Source organism: Sinohyriopsis cumingii, chromosome 19 (assembly GCF_028554795.1).
Source record: "Sinohyriopsis cumingii isolate HCF-2022 chromosome 19, ASM2855479v2, whole genome shotgun sequence".
NCBI lineage: Eukaryota > Metazoa > Mollusca > Bivalvia > Unionida > Unionidae > Sinohyriopsis > Sinohyriopsis cumingii.
The window spans coordinates 67,016,927-67,034,713 of NC_142979.1; the positions used below are offsets into that span (position 1 = coordinate 67,016,927).

Consider the following 17,787-nt stretch of genomic DNA (forward strand, 5'->3'; position numbering starts at 1 on the left):
ACAAAATTTTAAACTATGTTACATCATCTTTTCTGATCACCTTTTCACAATGAAATCGTTACAGAATAACAACTATCAAATTATTTGGAAAGAAAACTCCGGTATCAAACTTAAGAACCTCAAAGCCACTATTCGAGAGTTTTATCCCGCATATAGAACAAGTCGGAGAAATGAGACGGTATTGTGCCGATTGCATTTCGAACACAACATATACCTGACCCATGCATATTTCCTAAAGTGTGAACCTCGACTGTAATGTGTTCCCTGCCAGTATCCACGGACGTGCCTACATACATACATACATACATACTTAAAGGGACCTATATCAAAGCATGTTTGCAGTTTGATCTCGAACATGTTGCATTGAGCAAGCAAAAGTTGGGAAATAAAGGCTAGGACCTTGCTGGTCTCATTTGGAAATAAAGACCAAGGTTTCATTTGTCTTATTTTGAAATAAAGATCACTGGTTTATTTTTCTCGGAATGTTACTAGTAAGAAAACAAAATATTAGTTTCAAGAAACGTGTCCTTTTTGGAAAGGTCTCAGTGAATGAAATTAAGAAATGCTACGTCGCTTGGGCTAAATGTACTTGATCGCATTGTTTCATAGAAGTGTGACACATAATTCCTCAAACTTTAATTTTATCTTCCAGAATGGGGCATATCATGCGAAACTCTTTCAACATGACACGCAGACACGTAGTTTAACTAATTAATGAAATTATTTTTGACCAGTTTAAAAGAAAATCAGTATTTGCTTTTGTGGATAATACATGCATTAGTAACCAACGATAAGCAGAAGGATAATTGTAATTATGTACACCAAATGATTTTGATTTATAACGTATTTATTTGAAATGAGCCCAAAAACGTTTTGTACTCGATGATCAGGCTCGTTAAACACGTGTAAATTAAGGTTAATTACATGATGGTCAAGAATTAATGAATATTAAATTAACTTGTTACAAACCCATCTTAACCGATTTTGATCTAACATACAAGGATTCGTTTTCTTGGGGACGATGTAATTGCGTATTTATCCTAACAGTTATGTCTCAGCAAACAGTGTTTATGGTACCAAATGACCAAAGTTATTACATAAACGCGCGATCCTAGGTAGTCTAATGAAAGTTGTTGGAGATAGCACATGTGACGTCATTTGATATTATGTTGTTCCTCTAGTACACAGCACTGCACATACAAAGGTGCATGATCAATTGCATGCAGTCCTCAGCGGTTTCAATGGACACGTTTGATTTTATCTGTTCCCAACGCAGAAAAGTTACCTTACCAAGAGCAATGCACAGCGGTACAGCTAGCGGATCTGAGAGACCTAGAAATTGTGATAATAGACAGCATTAAGAGTACGCGGTGATTTATTCAGGCTGTTGGTTGTTTAAATGTTAACGCGGTCTTCGTCTATTACTAACACTTCACACTTCAAGAGGAGATTGGTTATTTCTTTGGGATAATGCTACTTGAGAATGGAAGTCAATGGAGTCATAGGAGATTTCAAACTTCCAATTAGATGCACACTGACAACTTACGTTGGATAATGTTTAGTATAAGGATTCTTTCCTCTACAAATATTAAAAGATTAAGAGCTCTAGATGGGGAAGAATTAGGTTCTATGTATCTGATATTGATTTAGTTATCTCATGATCTGGATATCTATTTAGTGTGATATACGGTTGGAGCATTTCTCATCTGTATTCAAATTATTTCATACAGAATGATGGAAGATTGCATCATACCGTTTCCTTTTAAGGTTTTCGCATTGATCAAATATTAATGGAATATTATCTCATGTTTCAACACATGCATACCAACATTTCTTTCAATGGAGCTATAAAAAAGCCACACTTGAATATTTTCTTTTGCGAGGATTTCAGTTACATGTCAGCATTTGTCCACTGTATATGGCTTTTGCTTTCCATACTTGTGACCGTGACTTGTATATACAGTTTGGTACAACCGGAATGGTTCCTTCATCCGGATTTAATACATACCTTCGGAATATATGCTTACTGTCTACAGGATTTCCACTATTCGAGCAGCAGAGAGGGTGAACAGACTCTAATTGACTTATCTGTCAAATCGCAAAATAAGCCTTCCTTGAAAATCGCAAAATCTCTAATTGACTCACTCTCGAATTGCAAAAATAAGCCTTCCTAAAAATCACCAATAAAAAAAAGTTATATCAAATAATGACAATAAGAGAAGCTTATACAACACGTCTAGCTCGAGAGCGACTAGAAGCAATTAATAAATATCTACCACTGAGAGACGCTGTTAAGGAACAACTACAAGCGAGACAAGAATCTCAAGTTGAATATGCAGAAGGCACAGAACAATTATTTAGACCTGTTACAAAAGCTACTGAGGGAGTTACAACAGTCATTAGAGAGGGTTTTCTTCCATCAGTCAAACAAACCGCTGAACAAATTGCAAAGATAGCTGCAGCTCAACCTCAACCATTTCCTCAACTTGAAGATGAAGGTGAAGAAACACCCGAAGGTGCTGTTGGTGAAAAACCAAAAAAGGGAAAAAGAGGAGTTGATTTTAGGGAAAAATTTACTAAAGATGGTATACAAGAAATACAAAAATATAAATTGAAAAATAGACAGGTAAAAGCCAAGTTTGGTGAGTTCGCTGCTGAAAATTATCATTCAAGAGATAAGTTTTTAAAACCCAAATAGGCTAAAAAAGTAGAAGTGACACATGGAACTATTGGGTGTTTAAACTAAATCAAAATGTTGATCATATAGACAAAGTAAAGTATAATGAGCATTTCAATCGACGTTCAAAAATTTAGATATGATCAAGTACGTGATTGGCAAATAACGTTGAAAACCATCGTTGACAAATACACAAAGAAAATAAAAATTACCGAAGACGTGCAGTTCTCAATGATGTTGTATATTCGGTATCTACACTTGTTGCTGGAACCGGCGTAGTATTATCAGCGCTAACACCAGTGACAGCAGATGCAGCTGTGACAATATGTGTTTCATCATCGGCAACCATCGCTGGGGTTTTCAATATTATCGCGAAAAAAATATCCACGTGCACGAGCACAAAATTGCACGATTACACGGTAAAATTACACACGGCAGGGTACGCGTACGCTAAATTGTCCTCGTTGATATCATCAAGCATTTGACGATACGACAATATCAGATTCTGAATTTGACATAATGCTTAAGACATACACTGAAGTAATTGATTTGGAAAACCATGGTTTAAATCATACGGGTTTAAATAATGACGGAACTACTCCAGCAGATAGTCGCAAATACAAGTCTGCTGAAAACCACGATGATATCAGTATGCTCAACCAACCCTGAATTCAGTATTAATTTTCCAACCGCGATTCCAGTAAAAGAAATCGCTCTTGCGCAGTTGCGAGTACACTACAGTTGGCCAAATATCAGATAAAGATCATTCGGCGGTCTACAATCGAATTATTCGTTGGTATTTGCAAATAAAAATAAACCAGATGGAACACCTGACTGGGTAGTTGTTCGAATACCGACAGGGAATTTTCAAATCGAACAGATCAATGATGAATTTCAACGTAGAATGAAAAATATCACGGGGAAAGAATCCAAGATAGCCATGACAGTGCACGAACCAACACTGTCCGCCGCGATAGAAATAAATTCTCCGGATTACGCCGTTAATATCTACCAGTCATCGATCAGGTCAGTACTAGGATGGCCTGAACTTGCTCCACCACTGCCTGCACCAATGCCAGAACCAACGCGGGGTGATTTTACTTCAGCGAGTCACTCGCATTGGAGTTATATTCCAAATTATGAAAACAATCCGTTGTGGAAAGTTATAAAAGCTAATCCGGACGATGGTGTATTACAACCCCACTTTAGTGAAATATGGTGGTTGTATGGAACACCAAAAAGGCCGTATATTGAGAAAGACATAAGGATCACCTTTGATGATATTAATGATGAACATGAAAGGCAACGAATAAAATTACGTCAATTATTAACCGAGTATCTTTTTGACCTCACAATTACAAAGGATGAAATCATTAAACAAACAGAAATATTAAATCAAATTGTATTTGACCTAAACAATGTTCATCAAAGCATTGTACAAGTGGTAATCAAGTCCCGTAGTCAGTACATACAATATTTTCTCGATAAGCATAAAATAACAGAAGCTCATCTACCGAATTTTAATTTTCCTGATTTAACGCAGATGATTTAAAAAATCTGTCGATGATATCATCGATGAATATTTCCCTAAAATACTCGCTGAGCAGAGAAAGATAACACCACCCCAGGATAACATCAGATACAACAATGGACAACACGGACAAGGTCGTCATATTTCTCCGGGAATTGTAAACATGACCTCAACTATCGCAGTCAATCTTATGAATGAAAGTTATCAGACAAACAACGACATATCAAATCAAGCACAGCAAGGATATATTCTGTACACTTTACACCGCAAGTCCCACCTGGATCTCTCATTGTGCAAAAAACGATCAATCCGGTCTATCTACGATGTCCTAATCCGCTATTATCAAGAAATAATTTCAAACTAATAATTTGATTGACCTTCGGGGATAGAATCTGAGTCTGAATTTATATGTGAATCCTAAAAATCTACGATTTTCGAGGATTTTTAATCGTAGAGTGTTGTCTCACCTTATCAAGTACAAAAACAGCACATACTTTAAAAAAGCCACTGACGCGTGATACACATTAAAACAGTAACAAAAAATAATCCCCGTCCTTGTCCTTGATAAAATCATTGGGTGGATATTTTGTTACTGACTAAAAACAGTAAAAAAAAGATTAAAATCTGACATGAATGATTCTAACTTTCATTTTCATTACCAATGACAGTTTCTGACATAATTTTTCTTAATTGTCTTATGCGAGTATTGATTATCGTTTTTGCCTCATATTCACGAAACAGTTCTAATCTAATTTTTTTCTACTGCGAGAGAGTGAGGAACGAATTCCCCTACTTCAGTTTCTTTTACTGCAGCCAACGATTGAAACATGGAATTTTAATTCTTTTTATGAATTTGTATTCTGATGGTAGTATGTATCTACCTTCGTATTTACGTTCTTGTAATGTTTGAAAATCAGAAATAATTTTTCCGAATTTAATCATGTCGTCTTTTTCTAATTTTTTAATAGCAGAAATAATATCATTGATATTTTCGTAATTCATTTTATACTAAATATACGTTTAAATGAAAAATATTTCACACTCTTATGTGAACTTCTAGATTGCCATATGACATTCTAGCAAGTCCAGGCTACACTCCAGAAGAGAGAATTAATCACAAAAGATATTTATTTACAAGTATTCTGAAATCTATCTCCTCGAATCGAGAACAATAACTCTATCAACCATGTTACATATCCGCGGCAGATTAATCTCTGTTGATTTTTATCAAAGATGTTGTCTGTATCTAACACGATTGGAACATAATAAAATAAAATCCACTGTTCATTCTTCTGCGAAAAGGCCGATTTTTGTATTTGATCTGCAACACGTTGTACCCCGTGCGAGTGAATACTGAAATACTTGCCAGCCGCGATCATTGACTGAAATATTATTTCTTCACCGGTCTCAGCATTTATGGATTCATCTGCCTTCCTTGCAACTGTTTTACATCTTCTAGTATTACCACGTGCAGAATTATTGCTCTGTGTGATAGCTTGAAAGTTATTCAAGGAGTTATTGTGCTTTTGCCGTCAATATGATCGATCACAAGACCGTCTTTGATCACCCCAAAGAAACATTCGTATATAAGTTTATGAGATAGTTACTTTTTCTTCCCTTCAACGGTGAACATTATATAACCGGCATTATTAACAAAACCAACCGGCATTTTCCGCTGACAGTGTCTGATTACACCATCGCGAGATGCTTCATAATTCTTGATAATAGGATGTCTGACAAATTCCTTTTGCTCCATTTTATATATAATATTATTTGTCTAAATTATAATTTGTCTTTACAAATCTAGCTATATAATCTTTAGGGGTTCTTATAACTTTATCAAGAGCAGAGTCCTTTACGTTGTTATATTTTTTATCATAATATCGTTTTAGTTCTCTATATCTTTTACCACCACCTTGCACACACAACTGCGTTTTTCCTCTAACTCCAACAGCACACCGTAAGCACGGTTTTTGACGAAGACTTCCTCGACGCAAGCTTTGTAAATGTTGTCCGCATAATTCATTCACGCAAGATTTGTTACAAGGAGTTGAAGACCCAATCATCAATCACCTGCATTGATTCTTTATTTGAGTCATTGTATATATAATATTTTTTTATTTAAATACTTGTCTAAAATATAATATGGAGGAGTTTGAGAGATTATCCACAATCGAGCCTTGGAAAACTTCGTTTTCTGAATCCAGATTCGATCTTAACAGAAGAACAACTGACTTGCGGAAGCGAGCTTTGTTTAATCCGACGAATAATCTGATTAATAATATTCAGAATACTAAAAATGAATTTCGTGACGATGTGGCATCTCACACGTGGTCGACATTCAAAATTATACGCAACACCAAAGGTGTCGACAAAGTCATTGATGCTATAATAAGCGATGAGCGGGAGAAAAAGATAATTAATTATCTCAACGATCAAAGATATTTTTCAGAATAGAGTTTATTGTGCTAACAGAAACAGATTCCGCTGAGTGGATTATCCGTGACAAACGTAATCCTGTCCTTGTTAATGGAAAAACCGCTGTGCTAAGTAAAAATTCCAAGCCAGGAATGTTGACTGTTATTGATGAACCACATTACAAGCGAGCGTATCCTATAACAGCGGTTATTTATGGAATTTATTCGCTAATTGATAAACCCAACATTAATGATGTTGCGCCAATGAGATTTTCAAAGCTGAATTGTGTAGCCGAACTAGTAATCGAACATTTTACAAACGCGATGCGTGGAAATGGGTTAACCGGTCTACGACGTGAAAAATTAAACAAATGGCTGAATTAGTTAAGGATCCGGAGCTACAATAAATGATGTCGCCAAGTTAGGAAAAAAATTAAAATTTCCAAGAAAAGTAGCAACGATAACCGAAGAGATTTACGAATCAAAGAATAAATATAGAGGAGCCCCAATTTAAATTATTGATCATAATGCGCACGATTGGGCCAGCGCAGTAACAAAATTTCAACGAGATCGGACTGTAAAATTTTACCCCCAAGACTCTGGGAAAAACACGTTTGATTTTATTCACGAAATAGGTAAAAACGATCCTGTATCAGTATGGCTATTTAAGAGTTCCAATGATGAAAAATATGATCAATTTGTACGACCTAACGGCGAAATATATCGTAAAGAAGCTCTCCACGAAGGAATGAAAAATCTCGCGCAGAAATTTTCAACAGAGAATATTGAGCACATGTTGAATAATTGTGTTACAGTTCCACCTGATGCAGCTCATTTTGCAAGAGAGAAAAATTCGTGGAAGCCAACACGATTTGAATTTCTCGAAGACGTGCAGCTAAGCTGCTGTGAATACGGATACGGTGGATTGTGGAATACCAAGTATAATTATAGCGACGTTATCTCGGTTGATATGGTCGCGTGTTATCCGGTAGGTTTTCTTGGTTACGGAGAGTGTTCTGGATATTTTAAAAGATTTGGACACCCCACACAAGAGATGACTAGAGTATCAATAAATGGACCACTACCCGATTTTACTCTGACCGGATTCGCTCGTATTGTATCATTCGAGCTTACTAAAGGTCTTCATCCGATCTGTTATGTTTGGTTTGGCAATCACTTTTCAGAAAAACGTTGGGCACCAATAGTTTTATTACGATATATACTTGATTGTGAAATGCTAATATCCTTGATTGTAAGTGAGGCAATTATATCATACCGTCCTCAGACCGAAGTTTGGTTACCACCATCTGATGAAAATAAAACCGCAAAAGATCTCGGTAGAAGAATAATCGGTAAATTTACTCAAGGCGGGGCATATGATTATAAAAGACATTATGCACGATTATTCATGAATGATGTTGAATATGATTTTATAATTCCTGATGCAACGAAGAGAGATATATTTGTAAGTCGAGGAAACGCTTACTTGTCTAATGGGACACGATGAGGTATAATTGTTGGTTATATTGATGGCGAGTCACCTCAGTTTACTTATTTAAGATCCTCAATGCTCACTTATGTTTCTATAAATGTATTATCGATGATAAATAGATTTCCGACCACTGCAGTAAGAGTTGCAACGGATTCATTCTGTATCGAAAAAAATGCGCAGAATTACTGACTCAATTTACTGCTCATGATGCATCTAGGGGTAAATGGAGAATAGAACAGGAAATGTTATATAATTATTCTGAATCCGCAGATGTTTAAATCAAAGATGTTTATTACAAAAATAATCAGATATCAGAATTATCATCTGCAGCATCAGTGTATGATCCAGTATCCAGACACAAGACGGTCTATCTAAACGGACCGGGATGTTCGGTAAAACATCTCGAGTGATCGAATTATTTCGACAGAATTCAGATGATACGGTTGTTTTAACACCTACACACAGACTCGCAAGAGAAATGAGAATAACGAGGAGTGCAGTCATGTACTTAACATGGCTTTTTTCGATGGAAGGGAGACGCACGGACTCCTGATCGAATGGGAGAGAAATATATTCCAAAAAACTATTATTTGGGATGAGATATGTACGGTGTCGCTAGATACATTAAAAATATTTCTCGATTGGCTGTTATTGAAAAATACAGCTGGGGTCATGTGCGGCGATCATGGTCAACCACCGCCGTTTGCTGTGTTATCTCCGCACGGGTGGCTAAAGAATTTTGTAGATTATTACGAGGAGATAACTGATGATTATAGGTCTCTTGATGTTGAATTAAGGGCGTTTAAGAAATTAATCAGACTACAACCGAATAAAATTCAATGTGAAATAATGCGTAAAATAATTTCAGAAACTTCAATGAACGATTTTCTGCAAGTGTGGAGACCAAATGATTTAATAGTGGCAAGTAGAACGATAGTTCGTGATACACTTCAACAGCGATTATTTCAGTTACATAGAGAAAATATTTCAGACCTACGTGTACCATTGTGTCATAGACCAGCTGATACACGACGACAGAATATCGACGTTGATATACCAGGACATACTGAGAAACAGAATCTCGTATTAAATGATGTTGTCGCAGTTGATATCAGTGTTGTTGAGGATGCGCTGAGCGGGGATAAATCCCCGTGGACACTGGGATACGCGATGACAATTCACTTATCTCAGGGGTTAACCATCTCTGATATTCGAGATTGGATTGTCAATGATCGTGTCGAGTGGTCAAACTTAGTTTATCTTGCAGTGTCTCGAGTCAGAAGAATATCTCAGCTGCGGAGAATTGTCATAGACGCTACAGAAACCATCGATGATGGCCTCGATAATAGTATTTAGTAAGTAAGAAATTAGTTTGTTATAAACAAAGTGACAACAAAAAACGAGATTTTGATCTCAATGTTGAATTTATCATAGCGCTAAAGCAGCAGCAGAATAATCATTGTGCAAGTTGTAATTATATAATGTTGTGGCGATATTCAAATAATGATCCAAGGCAATTTACCGCGAAAATGTGATGCTGACCTGTCTTGAATGTAATCGGCGAAAATGTGCTAGTTAAGTGGTAATTGTGTATCTTCGGGAATTACTTGTAATTGTTCACGTGTAAATCCACGTTGAGGAGCAGTTGAATCTAGTCTGTAGATTGCAGGTCTGCCCGCGGATCTTACCACGCTGGAAATTTTATGTGTCGTAATACTCCAGATAGGATCAGTCGCTCTTCTTACCACCTTCAAGTTCTTTTGTCTTGAATTATTTCCTTCACTTATTGACATCTAAATAACCGCTCAGGAAGTGTTCGATTAAATCGTTCAACAATTGCCTGATCGCGATGAATTGCAGTATATACTCGTCTGATTTTTGACGTTATGTTGCTTCATCAACCATGATACTGCGCCCTGAAATTCTTTGCCAGGATCAACTTGTAGCAGCTGTGGCCATCGTAGACCACCACGTCGATAAATTCGTTCAAACGCAGAAGTTACTTCACTTGCTGTCTTTGTTGATAATGGCTCCTTTATATCTACTTGCAACATCAACGACAGTTAACGCATATTTGTACGTTAATCGACGTCTACCAATTTTAATAGTATCATGTGGTAAAAATAAAATATCAGCCTGATGAGCTTCATTAGGAACGCTAACATCAAAATGTGCGTACTGAATTGTTTTAGGCAGTGGTAAATAAATTTGCCATATTGCCTGTCGTGCTAACCATTATTCAGCAGTAGAACGTTCGACACCTGCTGCTTCGGCAAGTTTACTAATCGCTGCTTTACCCTTCCAATATCCCCTTGGACTATAATAAATCGACTCCATTATAATAATAATCGGTTGATTAATTACCAGTTCCTAATGCTAGCTTACGTTTCATCGCAGATCTCACCAACCAATTAGCTAATGTTTCTTTGAAAGATTTATTTTTTATGGAATTTAACGCATGAATTAATTTTACATCTGCGATATGTCTATCTTGTAGGTTTTTAATTTTATAAGTTACATCATGAGCGTGACACGCTCACCGGGTTTTGCTTGATCTTGGTCGTCAAGTCGGATATCAAGTCGAGTACCAGGACCGCAATAGTTATACCCGAGAAGGTGTTTTTCTCCTGGGTATTTAGCCCATGGTGTTCCTGGTAGTTTTCCTAACTAAGCGGCAACATCACCTCCTCTTTTTTTATATTGTTTGGATTAGAAATAAATTTTAAAAAATTGTGTACCACATCGTTCACACTTACCTGTAACTGCTGATCTGTTATTTTTTGTTCTAATAGTTGTTGGTCCACCTATGGGGGTACGCGTCCTGCATTTTACACAATATAAATCCATATTATTTATTATATTTCTACATCATGTATTTTTCGGCAACAAAAAAGCGAGAACCGGTCAAGCATCATCCAGCATTACCAAATTTTATCCGAAGGATTATAATTGGGCCATCTGGAAGTGGTAAAACACAACTATTGCTTAATTTGATAATGAAGTGGGTGAAATGGGATAAGTTGTATTTAGTAGTTCCGTCTGTAGATGACCAGCGCTTCTATGATGTACTGAAAGACTTTAATGAAAACGCAAAATTGTTGGATGAAAACGGTGATGATGTTATTGAATTTATAACTGATATTAATGAAGCGCCATCTGTAGATGATATTGATGGATTTATTAATAATTTAGTTGTATACGACGATGTAATGCTAGATAAGCAATCAAATCCTGCTAGAATATTTTCACGCAGTAGACATAAAAACACCGATGTAATTTATGTTACTCAGCGATATACACAAATACCAAAAGATAACTGCAATATTTTAGTTGCATTTAATGGTGTTGATACACATACTTTGAGAAATATTTATCAGACTTGGTGCAGCGGAGATATGGACATAATTAAGTTTAGAAATTTATTTAGTCAAGCTCAGTCAACCCGGCATGGATTTATAACAATAAACTTACATGACCCATGATCGCATTATCGTATAGGGCTTGATAAACTTTTTGGATAGCAGCAGTAACGAGGGCGCTGTCTCGGCACCCCCAGTCACAGCCGCGATTTTTTGTGATTTTCATGAAGGCTTTTTTTGCGATTCGAGAGTGAGTCAATTAGAGTTTTTGCGATTTTCAAGGAAGGCTTATTTTGAAATTTGACAGATAAGTCAATTAGAGTCTGTTCACCCTCTCTGCTGCTATTCGCATCCAAAACAAATTTGTGGATACTATGGGGGGCATTTTGGATTTAGTAACGTTCCTTCAAAACCATGTAAAGCTGCGTGCCTATTATTTGGGGGTGGTTGCATATTTATGTGTGTAAGTTGTTAGTTTGCCCTGATCAGTTTATATATTCAAAGAGGCTGTGATACTCTGATCGTTCTTATAACCACCTACTTGCAGATTGCAGCGGGTAAGCAAAGCCTTTATCTTTAACCTGATATATAGCATACTAATTGCCTTTTATTTCCACTATCTTTGGCTCTCTTACCGTTTTATCATGCCCACATACTTAGCTAGAAAAAGTGGACATTATACGACGACGTGCGTCTCAACGAACGAGAGAGCATGTAATGTTTTAATAAAACTTTCATTCAGAATAAATATATAATTTTGGGCCAATAGAGTCAATTCAATAACAAAAGTTAAATTTAGAACAGCATCGGAGAAGCACACCTGAGACAAATATATTCAATGTGAAACGAGTAACAAGTCTGAAAGTGCACGCATATAAAAATAACTCAGAACTTTTGACCTATTGGGGATATACTACTGAGAGAGAGAGAGAGAGAGAGAGAGAGAGTAAATTCCATATTAATTTATAGCACTGGTGTTTCAGTCTCGGTTAAGGCCACTATTGGACAAGTCGCATTACTTTAGAAAACCATTTTCATCTTAAAAGCGCTTCAAATATCACAATTACCATATAGTACTTTCTCCCGATGCAATCAATTATTAAGTAATATGAACAATAAATACCTTACTTTTGCATTATTCTGTCCAGCATTGTTTTTATTGTAGATCTTTCCTGTCTCTAGACAGAAGTTTAGTACAGAAACAAGCTTATGTTGGTATTTGTCAATGAGTCAAGGAAACTCTTCGAGGAATACCTTTCCATGGGATCGTAATTTGCTTGAATTCCGAAAAGGAAGAAAAGTTTCAAACAAAATGGCAGTTTTATATTTTCCTCAACACAGTCCAAACCGAAAAACATATTTGGACATGTTTCATTTGAACCGAGAAGAATTCTAATAGCCCATTCAGAATGGAAAAATAAAAAGAGAAAGAAAGAGAGGAGAGAAGTCTTGATCTATCATCCAGAAATGATCCATTCGATAAAGTATCATAGTTATTGGAAGGGATTTAATATTTTTAATTCAAACAGAAAGTAATATAGCATGATGCGGAACAGAGCGCCTCAAAAGTTATAAAATAATACAATTCCTCACATGAATCATCCTGTATTCAGACCGAGTAATGTGGTTTTATCGCTTTGTTTGTCACATTCATAGACTGTGAATCCCCCTGGGATAGTATGCTATTGCAATTCGAATTTCTTCATTTATTCCAATATTCATTTAGGGAGTGGGAAAAAATATGAATGGAACCAGTCACGCAAAAAAATATGAGTGTCATTCCTCTCGTTAAAGTAGCATTGTTTCAACCAGAAAGAATTTCTTTCATCTTGGCAACAATATTCAAATTAATCAAAAACACTGTAAACTTGTAAACTTTAGGGAAAATATTTGGTTAAAATGAAGCAAAGTTGAATGTTTGACAAGCAAAACATGGGAAATATTGTATTATCATTGTGACGCTGTTTACTTTGGTTTTAAGGTCAATGTTACTATTATTCGCTGTTCTCTTGATTTAAAAAAATGTATCAGTAGTCTGGAAACGCACTTGCATATGAGAAGACAAGATTTTGTGGTACAGGAATAAATGTGTTTTTTTTTCTTTGCTATTTATTGTATAATTCTCACTACAGGTATAAGAACAGCGTATTTTAAAATTCACTGTCTTGATCATTATCACTATTACAAAAATCTCTGACTTTGCAGAATTTACGCTGCTGTGTCGTAGTCAATGAAAACTGCAAACAGGCATGTGCAATGACCCTTAGCCATAATAAATTTTCTTATGTTACGTGTTTAGGCTCAAATAAACAGTAACACAAGAAAGAGTGAAAACAACAAGCTTTGACATATTTAACAAACTATTTCCCTGGAAAATTACTGTAATGTTCGAATGATTTCAAGTTCGAGTCCCGACGAAGAATCCAAGAGGAAGGCTATGACGAACGCTGTATCCTGTTCAATGTTGTTGTCTACAGTTCCTAGTAGAAACACAATAAATAATCCTCCGATTTTGGAAATCTAAATAAATTTTTAAAGAAATGTCTTTGTTCAAGAATTCTGAATGAGCACTCAAAAATATTTCCAGAGAAACGAATTAATCCTTTTGAATCCAAATAATTTGAAAAACATTAAACTGTAATTCCCAAAATGACACAACAAAAGAAACACCTTTACGTCTCAGTGTTTAGAAGCCCAGCTGAGATTATTTCTCTAAAACGATGGTTTAAAACTTGCGTTTTACGCAAAACAAATGCCCGGATAAGGGCCACGTGACCATGTTTACATATACAAAATCGCGTAACCCCTGTATGTCTTTGATAAGAACCAATCATTGTAATCAGAGAATGAAAGTTATTTACTTCATTAAAATCTATTTACAAGTCGAGGGCCATATATCCAGCACAGCCTCGATCTCAACCTTATTATTCCCATTATAAAAATAAATTAAAAACAACTTGTTCACGTGACTGTTACTAATTTTGAACTAAGATCGGGAAACAGATCAGCTTTATGTTTACAAAAATGAACAGTCAAGGTCAAACTATTTTCTGAGGAAAGTATGAGTTCCTAGTAAACAGAACTACGTTATTTTGACATATAATGAAATTTAAAGTAATAAAAAGATTTTAAAACTTACAAACAATTAAATCAGATATAAATTAAATCAAATATATATAACAATTGCAAAAAGTACATACAGTCTGCATGAAGCACATCGACTGACGATAAATTTCAAAACCTGTTAAAAGATACAGTACGATTTTGTAAAACCCCAATTTTATATCCAGTATAAGATGTGCATCATCCATTTAGACAAACTAATCCGAGATGTCTTGAATTTTTCTTTAATGTTAAGTATATTAAAAAAAACAATCACAATGGATTATGGAAACAAATCAACAAATAATGTTCCCTGCTGACCACATTTGTCGGACGTACATATGAATTCAAGCTTTCTCAATGTGATGAATACAAATAAAGAAAATGATTTGTACCGTTACACATTGCCAAAGCATTAGATATCCCCGAAGAAAAATGCATGCCTGACAACATATGGGCGATCAGCTGAATATTTCCGGTACAATCCTTTTTTCTCTGCACTCGCTAATAAGTCAAATCAAACTACAAACAATCAATTTCTCTAACTTCAGTAGCATAATGCTCCTGCAGTTCAGAGTCTATGCTGTGTGTTCTACAGATTATTCCTAACAAACTGCATAGACCTAGACCTGTCGGTGCATGATGCGACGGCAGAACTAGGTCTGTGTAATTTGCAAATGGATTTATAGCGAGTACATACGGTAATGCACGAAATTAGACTGCTTGCACGTGTTGAAGCAGTTTCGTAAAGACCAACATTATGCCAGCATACCGTGTTCAAGCAGGGAAGCTCTTTTAAAATTAAAATGAATTATATAAATATTATTGCATTTACATAAACAAACTTGAACTGACACTGAGCGCAAAATTAAACGCGGCGGGAGAGAAATAGCATGTCTGATTTACGTTTGATAATCCAACGGATATCAATGAATATAGTATACTTTATTTGCCAATAGATATGAATGTGGTAAGATTTGGTTTATATAATCTGCGATATGATCAACTGAGAATCCACCTGCTATCCAAGTAACCCAGAGGAAGAAACTTATCTTCATAGCGTATGAAGAGCTTTCTTAATTTGATGTGTGTGTTTATGTGTGTGTTGCATATTTTACTTAGTTTTAACAAATATCGCCACGATGTCTGCAGCGTTGCAGTTTATAGAAATGTCTGGCACTGAGGCATCATGTTGCATGCGTGTTTGTTTAATTTTAATTTATAACGTAGCTTTAACAATTTTTCAGTCAAATCGCTACGATGTCTTCAGTGTGGCAGTTTATAGTAATGTCTATCACGCGGACATCATGCCGCAGACATGTAGCATGATGTCCCACCCAATCAAATTATCTTGACACCAAGCCGACTAGTCCTAACACTAACCTCTTAATGCTGGGCGCTTAGCGAGGCAGCTGTTACAGCTGTTGTTTTTATAAGTCTTCGGCATGACTCGGTAGGGGTTCGAACCCGCGACCTCCCGCATCCAAAGCGGACGCTCTAACCACTAAGCCACCGGATGCTACAGACATGAAGTATCATGTCCCACCTAGTCACATTATCCTGACACCAGACCGAATAGTCCTAACACTAACCTCTTAATGCTGAGTGCCAAGCGAGGCAGCTGCTAATACGATTTTTATAAGTTTTTTGGTATGACTCGGTCAGGGCTCGAACCCGCGACCTCGTTCATCCAAGGCCACCGGATCGGTCGTAAGTAAATGAAGGCGGCATTGCATACAAACAGACTTACACAGAGACTGCGTTCATACTAATACATTGATATGCGGCTGCAAACATATATATTTAGTTCTCATTTCTCAGGTCTTTTTTTTTTCTTCCTGTAAATATTACAGATATTAGGAGTTGCTGTTAGCAACTCCTAACATCTGTAATATTTGCAGGAAAAACAAACTTGAGAAATGAGAACTAATAAATATAAATCAAAATCTCTCTCTGTCTCTCTCTCTGTCTCTCTCTCTCTCTCTCTCTCTCTCTCTCTCTCTCTCCGTGTAAGTATACCACGTTGCGAAATTTTTGTTCTTAGAACCATTTAAACTGATTCATGTACAGTCTAACTCCCAAATACATCACTCGCGCAAAATACAGGAAATAAGTTAAGGCTCATAAAATTGGAAACATTAAGACCGTGCTATGTATTCTGGGCATTATGGGTATAAAAGACGTCTATTGTTAGCATTAATAAATTGAGCTACCTACCACACTTTTAGAAATTAATTTTATCTCTGGCTTCAAACAATATTGAATTATGTGTAATATCATATTTGAACGTGCAGGAAAGAGCTTTTATTGTCGTCTGTAAATTTAGTCACTTAAAGTTTATGCCTCTAGTCATATACTAGGTAAATTATTCAATATTTAAAGCAACTTTGTAAACAAAGTGAGTATTGTGTGTTTGTGTGTGTGTGTGGGGGGGGGGTCTAGACGTACCAGTAGCATTAAAATATTAAGAGATATTTCTGTTTTTCAGTTGTGTTTCTGACGTGTGGAATTGTATCCTGCCCTTTTGGACTCAATTCAAGTTATTTTCGTTTCTACTGCGGGCAGTCGGCGTCGGTATTTTACTCTGGTTCGTGTGATATAGGATGGCCTACATGTTGGCAATAGTAGAAACGTCCCTCTCGGTCTTCTGTCCCATTCTGTCTCTGCTTATGGACAAAAGAGATATGTATCCAAAGTCAAGCATTTGAGACGATTTATTCCGTTGACGTTTCTGTGTGGTTTGCTTGATAACGGATTTTCATGGCTGACGGTAACATATCCGACTTTAAACAGTTTTAGGACTATTACGAGAATTATATTAACAATAACTGTGATTAAAAGATCTTTGAAGGTAAATAATGAAGACGAGAAAAGACCCAGCATCCGAGAAAACAATTATCCATCCTTCTTCATCACTTCTGCGAATGAAACAGAAAACTATACGTCTGACAGCATGTGCTACTAAGGCAAGACTAGAATCCAAAGCATGTCAACACCTATGATCTGAACTGTATTTGTATTACCTACATTCCCATCCACCCATCCATCCATCTATCTATCTATCTATCTATCTATCTATCTATCTATCTATCTATCTATCTATCTATTTACCCATCCATCCATCTATATATCTATCTATCTCTCTATCTATCTATCTACCTACCTATCTATTTGCCCATCCATCCATCCATCCATCTATCCATCTATTA

The 17,787-nt window shown here is 36.1% G+C and overlaps 1 pseudogene; it reads left to right on the top strand.

The window, feature by feature from the left end:
- Window positions 1-1,895: 1,895 nt before the first annotated feature.
- LOC149775877 (LHFPL tetraspan subfamily member 7 protein-like) lies at window positions 1,896-17,286 on the top strand (annotated as a pseudogene).
- The last annotated feature ends 501 nt before the right edge of the window (window positions 17,287-17,787 follow it).